Source organism: Anabrus simplex, chromosome 13, assembly GCF_040414725.1.
Source record: "Anabrus simplex isolate iqAnaSimp1 chromosome 13, ASM4041472v1, whole genome shotgun sequence".
In the NCBI taxonomy this organism is placed as follows: Eukaryota; Metazoa; Arthropoda; class Insecta; order Orthoptera; family Tettigoniidae; genus Anabrus; species Anabrus simplex.
In genome coordinates this window covers 60,553,048-60,573,230 of record NC_090277.1, presented here as the reverse complement: position 1 = coordinate 60,573,230, position 20,183 = coordinate 60,553,048, and the positions used below count along the sequence as shown (strand labels likewise).

The 20,183-nt window shown below is 37.9% G+C and overlaps 1 protein-coding gene across 2 annotated transcripts in view; it reads left to right on the top strand.

Annotated features, from left to right (window-relative positions):
- Miro (mitochondrial Rho GTPase) overlaps positions 1 to 20,183 on the top strand; it is a 97,476-nt gene that overhangs the window by 74,551 nt on the left and 2,742 nt on the right. The window lies entirely within an intron of this gene.

Below are 20,183 nucleotides of genomic sequence, written 5' to 3'. Positions count from 1 at the left end.
GTTACAACCTGTTTAATGGGACCGGTTTCAACACATTTTAAGTGTCATCATCAGCCAATTTGCGAAGATCTTAAAACAACTAGCACATTGAATACAGGCAATGTGCTAGTTGTTTTAAGATCTTCGCAAATTGGCTGATGATGACACTTAAAATGTGTTGAAACCGGTTCCATTAAACAGGTTGTAACTACTTTTTACCATCTTATTACGGAGTATTGAAAGGTGGATCCTAACCTATAATATTGTACATCTTATTGTCTGTTATACTCGGAGCAGAGTTACCAATTTTTTATTTTTTTTTTATTTTTTTTTTTTTTTTTCATACTTAATTTGAGTTTATCACGGTGAATACAGAATAAATTATTTTTCATACTTGCAGACCGTGGTCAAATTGGGTTAGTAGCTCTGAGTGTTTCACGAAAATCTTGCCTGGCATACTCAAGGCTCTGCTCTCTCTAAAGGTCAATGGTGGTGAGCTACTAACCTAATTCAACCACAGCCTGCAAGGCCAGAAAATAATTTCTTCTGCGTTCATCGAGATGCCTGCCATGGAATTTTTATGTTGAAAACATTTCTTAGCAGACAAAGTTGGGGTCCCCATACTACAAAAAACTTAAAATTAAGCAATTTCCTTAATTGTGTCAAAAGTTGAAGGGCTAAAAGACCCAGAAAGGTTTCAAATTGTGAGTCTTGGATAGCTCTAACAAAAAAAAAAAAAAATTTGAAAATCACTTTTAGCCTAAATGCAGTTCCGGAAAAACAGCCTAAAATTGCTTGTTTCTTTACTCATTTCCTTCTTGATTCAAACCCTAGCCAAATTAACGAATGTACATAATGCTTTTTGTAATGTTTTCCTCACATCAATACCCTCCAGCGTTTTTTTTTTTTTAATTATTATTATTATTTTGAAAAATGTCCACACCGAATGTAGTTATAAGGGCTTAAGTGAAACTCTGCATTAAATCACATTAGTGCTCGCAAGGGTAGAAAAAGGCAAACTGCTAATCTAATCTAATCAGCCAGATAACGATAATTAAGAAAAGAATTGTAATTTTTAGGAATAAATGAAGAAAATATTCTCAGACTTTATTATACTTTATTTACCTAAAATTCATAGGTCATATCCCTAGGATGTTTTCAACATTGAGTTGCTTGCTTAAAGGGCTAGAACTGTGGTTTATTTCCCTTACTCTGATGATTTTAAGGATTATATTCAACTTCATAGTTTTTTATTTGCTCAATCTTTGTTCTCTTACTTCTTTTTTACTCTGTGAATCGTGGACTTTTCTGATATTTGAAGCCACTTTTTTTCAGTTTCAACTCAATTAATTTATAACTGTTATGTTCTTCAGTCTGCTGAAATTAATTTTTGATTAAATAAATTTATAAACTGCCTCAAAAAGAAAGAACTTAATTAAAATGGAATACCATATTTTGTTCTTGAAAGAACATCATCAGACTCTAGCAAATCACACTCAAAGATATTTAGAAATGTACAAACCTGTATGACATAGGATATTTTTGCCATTTTTTTTTTTTTTAAGAAGGAAACCACTGTTTTCAGTGTCAACTTGGTTAAATGTAACTTGAAAGCTTTTCAGTCTATCGAACACACAATTTCAATATAAATTATAACACTATAACATACCTGTAAAAAAAATACACACTATTAAACGAAGAATGACATGTTTCGTTCTACAAGAACATCTTCAGATTCTATCAAATCACTTAAATAATGTGTACGTATGTACAGCATTGTTTACTTTGCGTAACTTGTCAATGATTGAGAGTTTGGAGATAATATGAACAAGTATTAACAAATAATGATTGTGTTAGTATTCAACCGACTTTCTCTAATACGGTTAGTGTTGAATACTAATTTATTTATTTATTTAAACATTGCCTTTTACAAAGGTTGCCTCCAATTACAAAAGGCAGTGCATAATACAATCATTATTTGTTTGGGCTGACTCTGCCTACAGATTACAAAATTCATATTGAAAATATCTTCCGAAACCCAATAGACTAAGTAAACAAGTCTGATGATTAGGATTTCCCAAATTATTAACATGAACTATTAGTCATACAAGCAAACCTTTAATTCTTACAGTAATTAGCTCATGAAAGGGTATTTGTGTTTGCTGGTAATTAGTAAAATTGAATAACTCACAAGGAAACTCTTCCAACTGTAAGTCTCTGATCTGTTTGAGATTTGGCACAACAACTTCAGTAAGAATGCTTTATTCGGCCATATCAAAAGTAGATGTCCAGTCCTGTATTTATCACTTGTTTTGGATTGTCAAATTTTGCTAAATTAAGCACCGCATAGACAGGAGTGAACGGCAGGAAGCAGGTAGAGACGGGGCGGCCGACCAGTTTGTGTGTTGTCACGCTCTCTCTCTTTCTCTGTCGCACACACATTACTTTCCTCACCTCTGCCTGCTTCCCAACGCTCACTCCCGTCTACACGGTGCTTAACCTTTTAAGTGCCGAGTTGCCAGTTGACTCTTTGGTACCTCAGTGCTGAGTTTTTTCAGTTGTATGTTAAAAAAAAATTGTAGAAGCCTCAATTTTTAACTTATCAGTAGGGTGATTAGCTTAAAATGTTTATAAATGTTAGTTCTTTATAAATCTAAATGCAAATGGAAAATCCTACACTTATATTCAATATTATTTTGAGAAAAAATAAAATTATTTGCTAAAATCTGAAGGCAAATAATACATGTAACTCCCTAAAAGTACATTAGTTCATATTTTAAAATGCTTTCTAAACCTGGAATGAGGTGGCAGCTCAATGTTTTCCACCAGTTGTTTGTGATACCAATTTGTTTCAGCAACAACCAGCTGCACCAACTCCACTGGCAGAATAGTTTTTAAATAATCAATGATTTTGGGGTTGCCATGAAACACTACTTGGCTCCCAGAGTCTGCCACAGTTACTTAAAAGTCTGGTGGAGAAAAGTCATCTGTGCGCCACGAAAATAGTGATGAAATAGCTTTTGAACTCACAGTGTTTTTCTTCCTTCGTTTGCCGAGCTGAGTGGCTCAGACGGTTGAGGCGCTGGCCTTCTGATCCCAACTTGGCAGGTTCGATCCTGGCTCAGTCCGGTGGTATTTGAAGGTGCTCAGATATGTCAGTCTCGTGTCGGTAGATTTACTGGCACGTAAAAGAACTCCTGCGGGACCAAATTCCGGCACCTCGGCGTCTCCGAAAACTGAAAAAGTTGTTAGTGGGACATAAAGCAAATAACATTATTATCTTCCTTCATTTAGAAGGAGGCTCTGTTTCTTTCTCACTCACAATATTTTCAGCACTCTCTGTATCACTCTCACTTTGAAAATTGCATAACAATTCATTAAAATCATCTTCTTTATCATCACTTTCCACTGTGGTTAGTAACTGAAAGATTCTATGATCCAAAATAACATCGCTGCAAGAGCAACTAGCTTGTTGTTCTACCGTGCGTGTTTACATCACAGATGAAATGAAATGGCGAATGGCTTTTAGTGCTGGGAGATACCAGGACGGGTTTGGCTCGCCAGGTGCAGGTCTTTTGAGTTGACGCCCATAGGAGACCTGCGCATCGTGATGAGGATGAAATTATGATGAAGACAACCCATGCACCCAGCCCCCGTGCCAGGAAAATTTAGCCATGGAGCCGGACGATCACAGATGATTTCCACAGACGTCTACAAAGAGCTCTGTAAGTTACTTCTTGAAGCTACAAGATGTGATCAATTAGTTCTACATAATGCCCAACAGATGACAGAACGTGCCAGAGATTGAATCGGCACTCAAAAATGAACCGGGAAACTAAAAATTTTAAAAAATTAAGTTTTTGTGCACCATCTATAAACGGTCGTAGTAGTGCTGGACCGGCTGTGTCAGCCCGTATTTAGGCGGGCGTAGCACTCATCGGGTTAAATGAGCAAACTTCAACACCCCAAAAGAGGATTTAAATATGCGACTGGATATCTAATTTTGATATGGCTGAATAGAGCATTCCTACGGAAGTCGTCAAATCTCAATCAGATTGGAGACTTGCAGTTGGAAGGGTTTCATTATCAGAACCTACAAGAAATTATCTTGAAAATATGGAACACTCTTAAGTATAACAGACAATTTCTAGTCACAACTTGCAGTCATAGGCTTGTCTAATATTTTCTTTTGACTCGTCAAGAAAAAAGTTATACTTTTTTAATCTTTCTGTATCTTGGTTTCTCGTCATGCTGATGCATTTTTTAACTCTGAGAATTGATATTTGTGTATGAGTGTGTATGTGTGCTCATTACTAATAAGCTCTGCTATGCAATTCCTGAAAAGAAATTAACCTTTTAAGTTCTAGAAATGTAAATGTGACTGTTCTGTTCTGATTTATACTTTCACAGCCCAGAATTCTAGACATAATTATCTTTAAAAAATGAGACAGAATATTAGGAAGCTTGATGTTTCACAGCAACCTTGTGCTGCTTTCTCTGAAGTAAACCACAAGAGCTCTAATGATTACGAAGAGTTTGATTTCAAATATCACTGTTGGTCTGTTGATGAAAATGTACCCTCGTTCATCACCATTTTTGTCAGAAATAGTCCGATGTTTCCTCAACAGTGAATTTGGCAGCTATGGGTTGAGAACTTTTTTTTGTGAAAAATTGAAAAGCAAACTCAACTCCAAGTTACAGGGTGACCGAAAAGTCTGTTAACATTCGACGAGGCAATACTTCACGGAATATTGGAGGTAGAAAGTCGGGCTGAGTGGCTCAGACAGTTGAGGCGCTGGCCTTCTGACTCCAACTTGGCAGGTTCGATCCTAGCTCAGTCTTATGGTATTTGCAGGTGCTCAAATACGTCAGCTGCGTGAAGGTAGATTCACTGGCACTTAAAAGAACTCCTGCATAACTAAATTCTGGCACCTCTGCGTCTCCAAAACCCATAAAAGTAGTTAGTGAAAGGTAAAAACTATAACATTATTATTATCAGTTTTCATTAAACTGCCAATATTGTCTATTGGTTTTTTCTTTCAGGTGGAAGCCATTTTTTCATTTTTGACTTAGTTATGACCTTGAAATTTTCCAGTCTGTCAAAATTACTTCTTTCGTTCCTGAAAGAACATCATTTGATTTTATCAAATATACTGATTTTTTCTTTGCCCTCCCCCCGAAAACCATAAAGATGTAGTCAGTTGGACGTAAAACAAATAACATTACTATTAGACCTCAGAGTTTAGGCAAAAACCTATTTTGTTCCTGAACAGATAACAGCTGTTGGCCAGGTCTACTTGAAACATAAGCCCGACCAAGCTCGATAGCTGCAGTCGCTTAAGTGCAGTCAGTATCCAGTATTCGGGAGATAGGGGGTTCGAACCCCACTGTGTTTTTCCGTGATTTCCCATTTGCACACCAGGCAAATGCTGGGGCTGTACCTTATTAAAGGCAATGGCCACTTCCTTCCCACTCCCAGCCTTTTCCTATCCCATCGTCACCATAACACCTATCTGTGTCTGTGGGACGTAAAGCAGCTTGTAAAAACGAAACATAAGCCTCTCCATCTCTTCTTGTCTTCTCACCACTTCTCCCTCTTCACTCTTGCCCAGTCTTCTCTTCTTCTCTCTACTCACTCTTCCACTCTTTTATCCACCTGTCTCTTGGTCATTTTCCTGTTATCTCCATTTCGAGCATCCTTCTAGGTATCCTTTCCTCTGTCATTCTCTTCATGTGTCCATACCATCTAAGTCTAGATGCCTCTATTCTGTTTTGTAGTGGCTCTTCTTTGACTATATCTCTAACCTTCTCATTTCTCATCTTATACATTCTTGTCACTGCTAATCCTGCTTCTCAGAAATTTTATTGCACTTGCTTGTATCCTAGTCACAGCTCTCTGCCTCAATACCCAAGTTTCTGCTGCATACATCAGAATAGGTACATAGTACATCCTGTATATCACCGAGGAACATCCTTGCTCCAAACCAGGCTTCTGACACATTTCAGGAATGCTCCTGCTTATCTTCCACGTTCGATTCTTTCCTTATCATTTCTTCCACTTTCCTTTATGATACTTCCCTGGTACTTGAAACCCTCTACCGAGCTCGATAGCTGCAGTCGCTAATGTGCGATCAGTATCCAGTATTCGGGAGATAGTGGGATCAAACCCCACTGTCGGCAGCCCTTACAATGTTTTCCGTGGTTTCCCATTTTCACACCAGGCTGTTCCTTAATTAAGGCCATGGCCGCTTCCTTTCCACTCCTAGCCCTTTCCTGCCACATCGTCACTATAAGGCCTATCTGTGTTGGTGCGACATGATGAACAGTTCAGTGTATCCATTTATCCGTTGTGTGCATTATGCTGAAAGTGTCAGGTTCCAAGTCGTCTTTAATTAAACAGTGGTTACAGGATTTTCCCCATTTCACATCGGATGGTAAAATTATATTCTGTGACGTTTACAGGAAAGAGTTGAGTGAAATTTGTTTTGTATTTCCTCCTAAAGAGTTATTATCAGTTTAGCAAAATAAACATGGTATTTTAATTGATAAATGCATATTAAAATATGTAAATTTTAAGCTGCCTAAAATATATTTTTAGAACCTATTTTCGTATATTTGTGAGCCTAGGCACCTAAAATAACGTTTTTAGCGCTAGCCATGAGTCTTGGTAGGTGTGCTATTTGCCAGCTGACAAACCCAACTTGGCATACTGGGGCGAAACACTGGCAACAGAAATGAGTTAGCCTGAAAATTTATAATGTCTAATTATGGATCCTTTTTATTGGTATTATAAATTTACTCATTTGGGACAAATTATTCTGGTTCCCTAAGGGAATCTATATCCATATCATTTGATAGTCTGGCATGCTTCAACTTTTGCAGGGGAGACAAAGTCTCTCATAGTGCATTAGCACTGCTTCAAATGGCCTACGCAGTGGCCTCCACAGTGTGCACTAGCCAATTGTCTTAGTAGGTGTGTATATGCCAGCTGAGGAGCCCAAATTAGCACACTGGGCTGTAACGCTGGCAACAGGAATGAGTTAGCCTAAAAATGTATAATGTCCAATTACAGAACCTGTATATTGGTATTATAAAGCAACTTGTAAAAAAATAAGAGGAATTTCATTGTCGCTCTGTCTTGTGCACTATGATCTATTTGGATTATGAGATATATAGTCTATGAACTCTCTGTCGAATTCAGTATCACTGATTAATCAATAAATTGATACGGACCATGAAGTGGATGGTTTTCATCACTGATTAACTCACAAACTAAATAGTAGAAATAAGATCACAGATTTCATCATCTTGGAGTTTATTCAGTTTCTTTCTCACATAACTCACACTGTGATGTAAAACAAGAGCTAAGTTTCCACTATTCAATAATTATTTATTGTAACCTGAAAAGAAAAGTTACATATATTTGAAACTAGTTTTGTTCTTGCTAGAAACCACCATTAGTCAAAATCGTAAAGTTAAGGCAAGATATGAACTATAATAGATAAAATTTATAAAATAAAGTGTGTATTGTTGACATTCAGTGCATGACAAGTAAAGATAAACACTAATCACAATCATACTTGTTTTAGTGTAAGTTCTTAACATTTTCTTCTATATTTGAAGCAGGGGCGTAGCCGGGGGGGGGGGGGGTTACTGGGGGTTAGAAACCCCCCCCCCCCCATTGAACTTTCACAAAAATAAAATAAATAGAAACTGACAGTAAACAATAAACTTCTTTTATGTGATCAAGATAAACTCCCTGCAATCTACTGCTTGTTGAGAGTGTTTGCCACCCTACCTGTCACCACTGCAGCCAGTGAGAGATCATTTTCAACATTAAGACGCCTTAAAACCTACCTCAGAAATACCACAAGTGAAAGTCGACTCAACGGGTTGGCTCCCTTGAACATTCACAGAGACACAGTTGTAAAACCAACAGATGTGTTAAATTTATTTTCTAGGAAGCCTCGAAAATTAGATTTTAGATTGTAAACTGAACATACCGTTTGAGATAAAACTGCTGACCTCGATCATATTGTTCTTGTTCTGTATTTTAAAGTAAGAATTTTGTAGTGTATTGCAATCTGAATATCACATACAGTAATTCACTCTTGTATCAGTATCCTTATGACAGTCATGCATGCGCGTACCAGACACGCACAAGCACAAGCACTTTCATTATGTTATATCTTAATTTTGTAACTGTAACCCCCCCCCATTGGCCGATCCTGGCTACGCTACTGATTTGAAGAATGCACCTTCCCAAAAACCTGGTCAAACTCTTATAATATGAGCACTTAAAGAATCTTCTTGATTCAGTTCAGCTGAAACAAGTGTGAACAGAATAATGTTGATGGGAATGTCTTGAGATGTTCATTTGTTTTCAATATGGAACCGTGAAAAAGTTGAAAGAGCAAAAGCAAAGAAATAGAATAGAGCTGAGTTGTATATGGGAGGTATAGTGAAGCCGAAGGTGGGGCTATGATTAACTTACACTTCTTGGCTTGACTGGATTGGCTACGCTTTCACTTGGAGAGATGCAACATATCGTGAAGTACCGGTATTACTTTCTTTCTCTGACCAAAAGACTCTTGAAAAATTTCAAGTGTTTCCTTAACCTCTCAAAGGATGACTGCAGCTGTTAGAAATGATGCCATCCTCACAGAAATAGTACAGTAACTTCGTAAAGGAAGTCGCTTTTTTCTTCTTTACGTCGCACCGACACAGATAGGTCTTATGGCTACGATGGGACAGGAAAGGCTAGGAATGGGAAGGAAGCGGCCGTGGCCTTAATTAAGGTATAGCCCCAGCATTTGCCTGGTGTGAAAATGGGAAACCACGGAAAACCATCTTCAAGGCTGCCGACAGTGAGCTGCGCGCCCCTAACCGCACGGCCAACTCACCCGGCGAAGTCGCGCACACTGAAAGCAGCAATAGCTGCACTTAGCATTGACTACTGGTAACTGTTAGCGCTGCAATCAGGTTGCGTAGCACAATAAAGGTTCTACTTGTGTTTATGTAGGTTTATTCTGAGATAGAAATAGTAAAATAATTTTGATAGGGAATAAATTTGAAGTCTTGAAGAACATTTATGAAAAATAAACGGTGATGTAAGAAAGAATACCTCCGTGGCTCAGGCGGCAGCGTGCCGGCCTCTCACCGCTGGGTTCTGGAGTTCAAATCTCGGTTACTCCATGCAAGATTTGTGCTAGACAAAGCAGAGGCGGGACAGGGTTTCCTTGAGGTACTCCGGCTTTACCTCTCATCTTTTATTCCAGCGACACTCCAATATCCTTTCATCTGTCACTCATCAATTGTTGCCCCAGAAGAGTGTGACAGGCTTCGGCAGCCGGCACAATTCCTATCCTCACTGCTAGATGCGGCTTCATTCATTTAATTCCTGACCCGGTTGAAAGTGGAAACAGGCTGTGGATTTTCAAAAGAAGAATAGATGCTTATTTTTCAGTTCCTATGAATATCAGTAGAAAACTCTGCAGTCATCAAAGTAGTAAGATATGAGTAAAAAAAGAGTCAATGAAAGTAAGGCAAAGAAATCATTAAATTCATTAAATTGAGGTGGAAATGGAGAGAGAGAGAAACTGTCTTTCTTTGTTGTCCTGTGTAAAAGAGAATTTGCTCCAGACCTATGGATAGCTTAAAAAAGCCAGGGAGAAACTTTAATGGTTCTCATCTATGACTAGTTACTAATGATATCTTCTAAAGAATAGCAAATTGAAAAATGCACTTCCACTAGAACTTGAAGCCAAATCTGTTGTGAAAGTAATCAAAACAGTACTGTCACTATTTCAAAACCACTTTCTCGTGGAACATGACCTATTTTATTCTCTTCCTATCAAGCATACCATTGCTCCTTGATTTCTTTTTTTGTTTCAATTTCTGCATTGAGACTTCACATGGAGGAATTAAACAAAAGTAAATTACTGCATATTTTTAATAATTATTGTATTTATAATTATATTTCAACCATTATTGTGATAATTCTGCATATTTTTTAATAAGTATTGTGATATAATAATTGCATATTTTTTATAAATTTTGTGATAACTGCACTTTCTTACTGCTAAAATGTTTTGTTATTAAACACATACTACTTACAAAGAAATCCCCATTAATTGTTCATTTTGCCATCATTGAGTATCCACAGATTTTTGTTTTTTGTTATTAGAAACAATGCTAAAGTCTATTTTATTTATCTGCTTTAAATTAGCACTTAGACCTTGCCTTTCTGGATCTAGGAAAGGCTTACAATCATGTGTCTCATGAGTTGATTTGGTGCATTCTATGAAAGCATTGCATCCCACAAAGAGAGAGAGAGAATGAAAGGATCACTTTTTATCAAGCTCCCAAAAGCTGTTTTGCAGTCAGCTGCTGGCTCATCAAATGAGTTCCCAGTCTCATTTGGAGTCCATTAGAGATCAGCACTCTCGCCTCTAACCATGACTATGTACGCCATTAGTGAAGATCTCGAGAAGCCAGTACCCGAGAATGTACTGTATGCTGATGATATATAGATGGCCACCGAGAGCAACTACTTTTACGGTTTTCGGAGAGGCCAAGATGCTGGAATATTGTCCCACAGATGTTCTTTTATGTACTGGTAAATAAATACTGTAGTAATGATACTATTATTCTTAACAGCCCACCTGGTGGCCATGATTATTAAGGCGTTGAAGTCTACAGTAAATAGTCTGACACCGTGGTTAGCCGGTTTGAGTCCCGTTGTTCGAAGAAAATTGTCACCATCAGAATGTTGGCCGGCAGGATAGGGGAGGTGGTGGTATACAATTTCTAATCACTAGATTGCGTGCCAAAAACTGGATTAAATTCCAAACCTCTTCGCAGTGCTCATATGGAGTGAGGACATGTGATGCTGTTGATGATGATTCGTCCGTCAGATGGGACGTTAAAGCCTTGAGCAGACCCCTTGGTGCTATTGGACAGGAGTAGGCTTTGTGTCAGCACCGGGTTCACCCTCTCCCTTCCTACTATCATATAGCACGTCATTCATTTCATCTTATTTACTCCTCTGATGAGGTTGACGTTAGGAAGGGCATCCGGTCATAAAAACCCGCCATGATATCTCGCCTCATACCCGGCCCCATAGAGAAACGGAACAAGAGTTGAACAAACTAACTATTATTTTTAATCAGGTAAAGATTAATTCTCAGTTCATCTCATTATTTCAACAGAATAACAGTAGTGCGAGGGATTGAGAGTGTATCAGAGGATAACTGTGTTTGTACATTTGCTGGCTAAAATGCCACATATCTACACTAGTGAAGAATATGCAGATACGGTGTATGTGTACGGCTTCTGGATGGTAGTGTCAAGGAATACTGTTGGCACTTTCCGACATGGAAGATAGGAAACTTAAAAGGGTCCACCTTTTCAATACAAATAAATGTTATAGTTTATTTACAACATATATTTACACTTGGAACTTCCAATAAATAAACTATAACATTTATTTGTATTGAAAAGGTGGACCCTTTTAAGTTTCCTATCTTCCATTCTCAGTTCAATACGGACAAAAATGAAATTTTTAGATTTAAATTTAAACTTTCCGACATGTCAAATTCCTGATCGTAGAGTGTTTAACATTGTGTGAAACGGGTATTCTTCCAAGTTCCCACTTTTCTTCTGAAAGTGTAGTTAAACAATCTGTGCGGGAACAGCAACACATTGTTGAAATGGTGCAGCATAGTCCTACTACCAACACACGGCGATTTTCAGCATGTATCAATGTCCCACGAACACGTGTATGGCGAACATTACATGCAAAATAACTTGTACCCATATCAGAACGTCAGAGAGGTTGGGTGGGTAAGACCCAAAACAATTGTAGATTAAATGTGTTCTGTTATCTCGGAAACCATTCAGAATAGGACATATGTCCATATGAAGTTTTTTACTTCAAATGATCATTCCTGTCATATCCCTGAATATTGACCATTCCTCCTGGGATATCCTGTATATCTTGTTGAGGAAACAGAGTCTGCACGTCTACAGTACCAAGTGTCCCATAAGTTATGATTCACATGTGTTCAACTTTTTGTATTACTATAGCCATCAGCAGTTCATTTACTTCAGAAACCTTCCTCCACAGGCATGCTCTCTGTTCTTAGGTTTAAATTAATAATGACCTATCTGTCTAGTAGGTCATAGGTCATTTAGGAAAATGAAAGTGAAGACCCAGGGTCAAGTGGAAGCAATGCTAGACTCTGCTAGGAGCCCATGGTTGTCAAACTTGTACTCCTAAATTGACAACCCTTGGTTCTTTCTTTTAGTTGCCTCTTATTACAGGCATGGGAAACATACTATTATTACTGCATAATAGACAGCAACAGCCTAGAATAGACATTAAAATGTTCAGAAAATGTATTAAAAATAAATACTTGTGCTTGGATACGATTAATGAGAGAGAAGATTACTTTTCTGCTTCTAGAACTTTGAAAATTGTGTATGAAATGGGGATTTCACAGTACAGTATAATAACACATAACACTGCATTGCTAAATCATTCGCATGTAAAGCAGCTACTGTGCTTGAAAAGTGTTCAACACTGTGAACTTTTCTCAAGTTTTCTTATCACATATATAATTAAAAAATTTATTGCATTTCAGGTGTAATACCTAAAGTTACACTCCCTTTTTAAATCAAAGATTTATCAAAATTGACTCAGTTTAATGGTAGAGGAATCATTCCATTAGCAAAACTTCAATAACAACAGCTAAATATATTATCCTTAATTATGATTTTAATATATCGTCACTGGCGGGACAAAACCTCCTATGCGAAATATTTTAGCTTAGGACTGTGGCCAGTAACGTTCTGTCATCTAAGGTGCAATATTGTGCATATTGTCAAGGCCTTCTCACTCTTCATAATGTATGTGTTGCAGGTCAGTATATCTCCAGAAATATTATCACATACGAGGTTTTGTCCCGGCAACGACTATATCCATCGTCAGTTGTTGTTGTTGTTATTTTTATTATCATAACCAGTCAATACTTTTTAATTTAATTAATGTTCAAACATGTTTTATTTCTGGTTGAATTTTCATCCATGAAAATGGGTCTGTAATTGTGAATATTTAGTTTTCATGAATGCATTGTACTTGAAATATTTCACGGGTCTGTTATAATTTACAGAACAATGTAAATAACTATAGGTCCATAACATATAGGTGGAAAACCTTTGTTTTAACATGGATATGTTTTTGGGCTCTGGGTCTGTCTGGAATTAGTGTCATCAGTTGAGTGCAGACAATTTTAGGTGGACAGAAAATCAACACCATGGTAACCAAGGAACTGGTGTTCATCATATATCTGTACTAAATCTTTGTCATCTTCTTCCTCACGATATCACCATCTGCCAGAACTCTACCTTCTAGGTACAGTAGATACAAATGGTGTCTTGTTTTAAACGAGGTTCCACTGTCTTTGACAGGCGTTTCGTCTAGGTCACAGCAAAGCCCCTTACACATGGTAACATCACCAAAGGCAACAGAATTTTTCTCATAATACATAAATTGTGAATATTTACGTCCATAAAATTGTGTGCTTAATCAGCGACCATTTTGTTGGACATACATCTTGATATGGCAGGGCTAACTTGTGACATGGCATGGGTATGTTAAATGCTGGAATCAACTGCCATATTGTTGGATGTACATCATGATACTACAGATTTCTTTCGTTGTATCAGAGCTCTCTATCTCCCCTGTGGGTAGAGTGAAAGGACCTCCTGCATGTCGTTACAGGCTACTCGCTATTCACAAACATCAGTTACTCTAGGTGTTAGATTAACTATTAGATTAGATTTAACTCTTAGATTTCCAGAACTCACATGTCTTGGATAACGCTCACTTCTTTATTCACCACAGTATTTACTATGTCGGTTTATCGTAACTAAGTTTTCATTTCAGTCTGAATTTGAACCTTAAATTTTTCATACTGGTGCATGGAAAACAATAAACTTCGTGCTGCCGCCCTTATTGAAATGTAAATAAGTTTTTAATTACATTTGGTATTTTCAAATATCTTATGATAAATTATGTCCGCTATTGACCATAAATGAAGAAAACAAGCCTAATGTGAGTTCCAAAAAAAAAGGAATTGAGTCATAAGCGTGAACAAACGTCTATGTTACATTTTTGTGGCATTTGAGATATCCACAGAACAAATGTCTGTGATGTGTTCTGGATCTGTATTTGCAGGTAGTTTGAGCATATCTCAACAGATGGTTATAGTATTCCGGAAATTGTGAAGAGTCTATGTTACATCGTTCCCCGCGCAAGCGCTCGACAATTATCTTAACCACTGTGAAGAATCGAGTTCAATTACGTTTTGTATTTAATGGAACAGTATTTGTACGCACCAAATCATTATAATTAGGCTAAAATATTCGAATAACACAGTATGCATCCATTATGTGCGAAAGAGTGAGCGCGTGCACTTCTAACCTGTTCGTTTACGGAACAAAAGTCTATGTTATATTCTCTCGCGTAATTATATCCCACAGTCAACAATCATCTTTATTGCCGTTTTTTCTAAATATAAAGGGAATGTAACATAGACATTTGTTCGTACATACCATTCAATTGTTATTGAATTTGGTGGCAGAAAGCATTAACATCATAGGAAATAAGAAAACAAATTATAGCTTACATATTGTATATTTCACTCAAAAAATAAGGCGGCATTCCTTTGATTTTCATTTAAAAATGATCCAGTCATGTACTATACAAGATATGAGCGAGAATTCATCTTAGGCCTACCTGTGTGTTGTAAATTCCATGGATAGCACTGACAGTGTCAAAGATTAGTGCCATCGTAGTCCTCAAAGTATGTAGTGTTTTCTTTTCATCCATCTAGGACGTTTTATGGCATAATCTTGGTCATATTCCTCATATGAGGAGACCATAATCACCTTGGTATGTTTATCCTACTTGATTCATCAATTTTTTTTAATGTGGGTATTCTTTTTCGATGACCCAGTATAATAGGACGAACAATATGGCAGATCATTGTGCGAAGAGGAAGTCCGATTCATCGGCTGAATGGTCAGCATTGAGGCCTTCGGTTCAGAGGGTCCCAGGTTTGACTCCCAGCCGGGTCGGGGATTTTAATCGTGTTTGTCTCAACACTCTCCTCTTCATATTCATACAACACACTACACTAGCAACCACCACAGTAACACGCAATAGTAATTACACCCCTCCACATAGGGTTGGCATCAGGAAGGGCATCCGGCCGTAAAACAGGGCCAAATCCACAGGTGCAACACAGTTCGCACTCATGGCCCCACATGTGGGAAAAGTGGTGGAAGCAGAAGAAGAATATTGTGCGAAGAGGAAGCAACAGAAATAGGAGACGAGGACAAACATGGAAACACAAAACGACGTGGACAATCTCCACATCTTCAAGTAGATAGACTCTCTCTCCTTCAGTCCCAGTTCTTCTACATTCATGTCTTCTCAGCTCCCGACGAGCTCGTTTCTGCTTCATAGCTTCATCAGGAGGGCGGACATCAACACTCACTGAGGGGCCATCTTGATATCATATGGGGAGTGAAGGATAAGAACAGGAAAAGGGAGGAAACATACAACAAAGATAAATACATGTGATAAAAGAATAGGAACAGGGGACAAACACAAGAGGGGGGGGGGGGGGGGAATCTCAACAGGATAATAATTGACACTTGTTTTCTTCTTTTCCATTATTTGTTGATCACAAGAATAACTTTCCGTGATGAAACCTCAACAAGAGGCAAAACATGTTTGAAAAATACTTTGAATTCCAAAATTGAATAGTATTGTCTAGCATTTATTCAATATTAGCACAGTCATGGCTTCTGCCAAGGATGTGTAACATAGCAGAATTTATAACTCTTGTGCTATTTGTTTGTTACCAAAATAAAACACTAGCATAACATCCTTTTAGCTCAAACTAGATTTAATGGAGACTATTATATTTCACAAGTAAAAAAGGTTTTCTGCCTTCACTTGTGAGTATCATACATAGAATATTCTACAGTGAGAGTATTTGAACTAAAGCACACACTGAGCTTCTGCTGGGTGCTCCACACCGTACTGGCCTGGCTACACAGCACACATGTAGATGGGCTATTCATAGAGAAGCTTATATCACCTGATCAAGGTCAGGCAACTAGTACGGCACTTACTAGCAGCAGTTTCAATAAAAACTCCCTTCTTTCCTCTTCAGTTTGAGAGACAACAGCCATCTGCCAAGTTCAGTGCTCTGGAGGTGCGCACGCATTTGTTTTGGCCTCGGATGCAAGCCAAGCTTCTTAGAAAGTTAATACCTGTTGAAGGATGTGTTTATAGTTTTGTTGTGTTCTGTTTTGTGTATTAAATTACAAAGTGTATTATGCCTCAGTATACAAGGTCTCTCTTATAAACCCAAACTGTCCAGCGGCGTTTTTACTCTCCCAGACCTAAGCAGCTGTACGGGAGGCGCGTGCATTGTTCTTGACCTTGCAAGCAGCGTGCACGTGTTTGAGCTAGCATCAGTAGCCAGGCTGAATCTCAGCTGTTAACATCGTGAGACAGTTATCATTGCAACAACGTATTTTCATACGAAAAGGTTATTTTAAGTAAGAGTCGGCTTGACGGGTACGCGATGCATTTGTTCAGCAATTTCATGAGCGCAGATTCACATAATTGTAAATAAATTTGAAGCTACTGGCTCATTGCTCAATAAAAAACATGCGTGCACACAAACACTTTTAACAGAGGGAAAGCTAGATGACATTGGTGCGAATCCTGAATGGACACCGAATAAATCGCTCACAGAGTTAGCACAACAAATAGGGATTTCGGTTTCTTCTGCACACAGAGCTACAAAACTGTTACATATTAACCTGTACAGGTTTACACGGGCCCATTGTTTAAAACCTGCTGATCCAGCCACAAGAGTGAGATATTGAGTGGTATCTTGCATCATTGAATGATTGTTTATTCGACCCACTGCTTGTGTTCTTTCTGGATGAGGCCTGGTTTCATCTTAATGGTCGTATGAACACTCATAACTCTCGCTATTGGTGTGCAGATATTCCTAATGGTGTTTATGAAGTCCCTCATTATGAAGGACGACACTTCCAGCATCTTTTATAAGGTAATAGTTCATGTAAGATTGCATACACGCTTAAAACAGGGCTGTAGCGCAGAGTACAAACAGCCACACTTGGTCTGGGTTTACTACTGCACAATATGTGTTTATTTATGAGTCATGTGTGCTGACTCAGCTTGCCTTATGATCTGGGGATAGCATCAGGATTGCCACAAGGAAATATAATTAAGTATTGGTACTAAATATTTGTCAAAAGGTACTAGATACAAAAGAAAAGAATACTAAATGTTATTGCCGGGCTGAGTGGTTCAGACGGTTGAGGCGCTGGCCTTCTGACCCCAACTCGACAGGTTCGATCCTGACTCAGTCCGATGGCATTTGAAGGTGCTCAAATTCATCAGCCTTGTGGTGGTGGACTTAGTGGCACATAAAAGAACTCCTGCAGGACTAAATTTTGGCACCTCGGTGTCTCTGAAAAGTGCAAAAGTAGATAGTGGGATGTAAAGCCAATAAAATTATTATTACCAAATATTTGAAACCATTTAAACTCTTTGGGCCTCTTCAGTTGTGAAATTACCAGCATTTTGCCCCATTGTAGCAGTGGGCTCATTGTTTGAAATGCTACACCTTTCCAACACGCCGTTGAGACACCACTACAAGACTTCTATGTAGGACAATGCAATGACATTCCACTAGGGGAAGCATTTGCTTCCACTTGTATAATTGCCTGCCTTTGGCCTTTATATCAAAAATGAATTTCCCAGAAGGGAACCATAATTTAATTTCATCTATTGCATATGTTAAAAACATTTAATTCTGGGTATTAGTGTTATTAATATTTTCTTCTTCTTCTTCTTCTTTTATGACCACATAGGATCACTTTAGTCAGTCCGTCGTTCAGGTCTCTTTGAAGGGATTGTTCGGGCTTTGCGGTCCTCCCAGTACTTCTTCAGACGCTCCGATCTTCGTGCCCTTTCCTCAGTTGAAAATGTGCGTGTTGTTGGTTTGTTTTGTGTAAGGGTAAAGCGGAGGTTTGTATTCTTGAGTTTTGTATTCAATTTTATCTTATTTTTGGTGTCTTCTGTTGTAAGGCCTATTTCCTTCAGATCCTCTCTTACTTCTCTGATCCATTTACATCCTGTTGTGGTATTTTTTGAGACGAGATTGTGTTGTACTAGTTGTTTCAGAAGTCTCGAGTCCTGCATCCTCATGATATGTCCAAAGAATCCCAGTCTCCTCTTACGCATAGTATCTGTAATGGGTTCTAGCTCTTTGTACACGACTTTGTTAGGTATTAACCGCCAATGTCCATCTTTCTGATATTTTTTGTTGATACAGGTTCTTCCAATCCTCCTTTCAATTTTCTGAAGTCTGTCAGTCTTTGATTGTTTATTCAGGTAAAAGAGTGTTTCTGCTGCATATGTAGCTTCCGGTTTTATAACTGTGTTGTAGTGTTTTATTTTTGTATTTATTGATAGACATTTCTTTTTGTAGATATCCCATGTTAATTTTTGTGCTTTAGCTAATCTATTTGTTCTTACTTGGATTGAGATTTTTTCATTTAAGTTATGTGTTATTACTTCTCCAAGATATTTAAACTGAGTTACTATTTTGATTTTATTACCATTTATGGTGACTTCTTTTAGCTGTGTTGGTTTTTGGGGCATAATTTCTGTTTTTTCAAATGATATTTTGAGGCCAATTTTATTTGCAATGTTTTGAAGTTCTGATATCTGGGTTTTTGCTTCTTTTATGTCCACTGCTAGTAATGCTAAATCGTCAGCAAAACCCAGGCAATTTGTTTTGATTTTTCGGCCAATCTTTATTTTGGGGGGACATTTTCTAAACCATTCCCTCATTACCATTTCTAGAGCACAGTTAAATAATAGTGGTGAGAGCCCATCTCCCTGCCGTAGTCCAGTTTTAATTTCAAATGTCTCTGATGTTTCACCCCTAAACTTCACTTTTGACTTGGTATTGGTGAGAGTCAATTTTATCATGTTTATTAATTTGGGGTGTAGTCCAAGGTGTCTTAAAATTTTAAACAGAGATTCTCTATGGATGCAATCATAAGCTTTCTTGAAATCTACAAATGTTATCACCATATCTCTGTTTCTTCTCCTGTTATAGTCCATTATCAACTTAAGACTCATGATCTGATCAGGACAGCTCCTCCAGGGTCTGAAACCTCCTTGATATTCTCCTAGTTCTTTCTCAAGTTGTAAACTTATCCTATTAAGGATGATTATTGAAAATATTTTGTATGTTATGTCTAGGAGCGAGATTCCCCTGTAGTTATTAGGGTCGGTTTTGTCCCCTTTTTTGTGCAGAGGATGAATGAGGGCTGTTGTCCAGTGTTCTGGTAGTTCTTCTTTAATCCAGATAGAGACAAGTTGTTGATGGAGGGCAACTTTTGCTGAGGTTCCTGCATATTTCCAGATTTCCGCAAAGGTCTGATCTTCTCCTGGCGCTTTGTAGTTTTTTAATTTATTCAGAGCTTGGTAGACTTCCTTTATTGTGGGGGGATTGATGTTTTCTGGTGATATTTTACTTAATGAATTACTAGTAATGAACCAAAAATCAAAAATATGCTTTAGTTATAATTCATTTTATTTAACTAGTGCCCTGTATTGAAGGTAGGCCTTACGGTCTCAGTATATTCACATAAATTTCATCATCTTTGAATATTCAGTCCACTGATGAGTCTGTTGTCTGAAAATTATGCCAAGCTGTACAGTTGTTTGCAACCCTTTTCATTGCTACATAGTTTCCTATTCCAGCATCTTCCAGTATAATCATTTTTTGTCATCGTTTTTTGAATTCTAGTCAGTGGATGGATTTTAGAATTCTGATAATCATATCATGTACCACTAGGGGCCAAAGACCTAGATGTTAGGCCCCTTTAAACAGCAATCATCATCATCATCATCATCGACATCATCACTGCTGAACTCTGCCGACACACAGCAAAGACTTACATGCTTTCCAATAGGAAAAACACTGAACGGCTAGTTCTTGGTTCAAATGTTCTCACTGTGGTATGCTTGAACAAATTAATGGAAAGTTTTATTTTATGCTCTCGGTACTCTG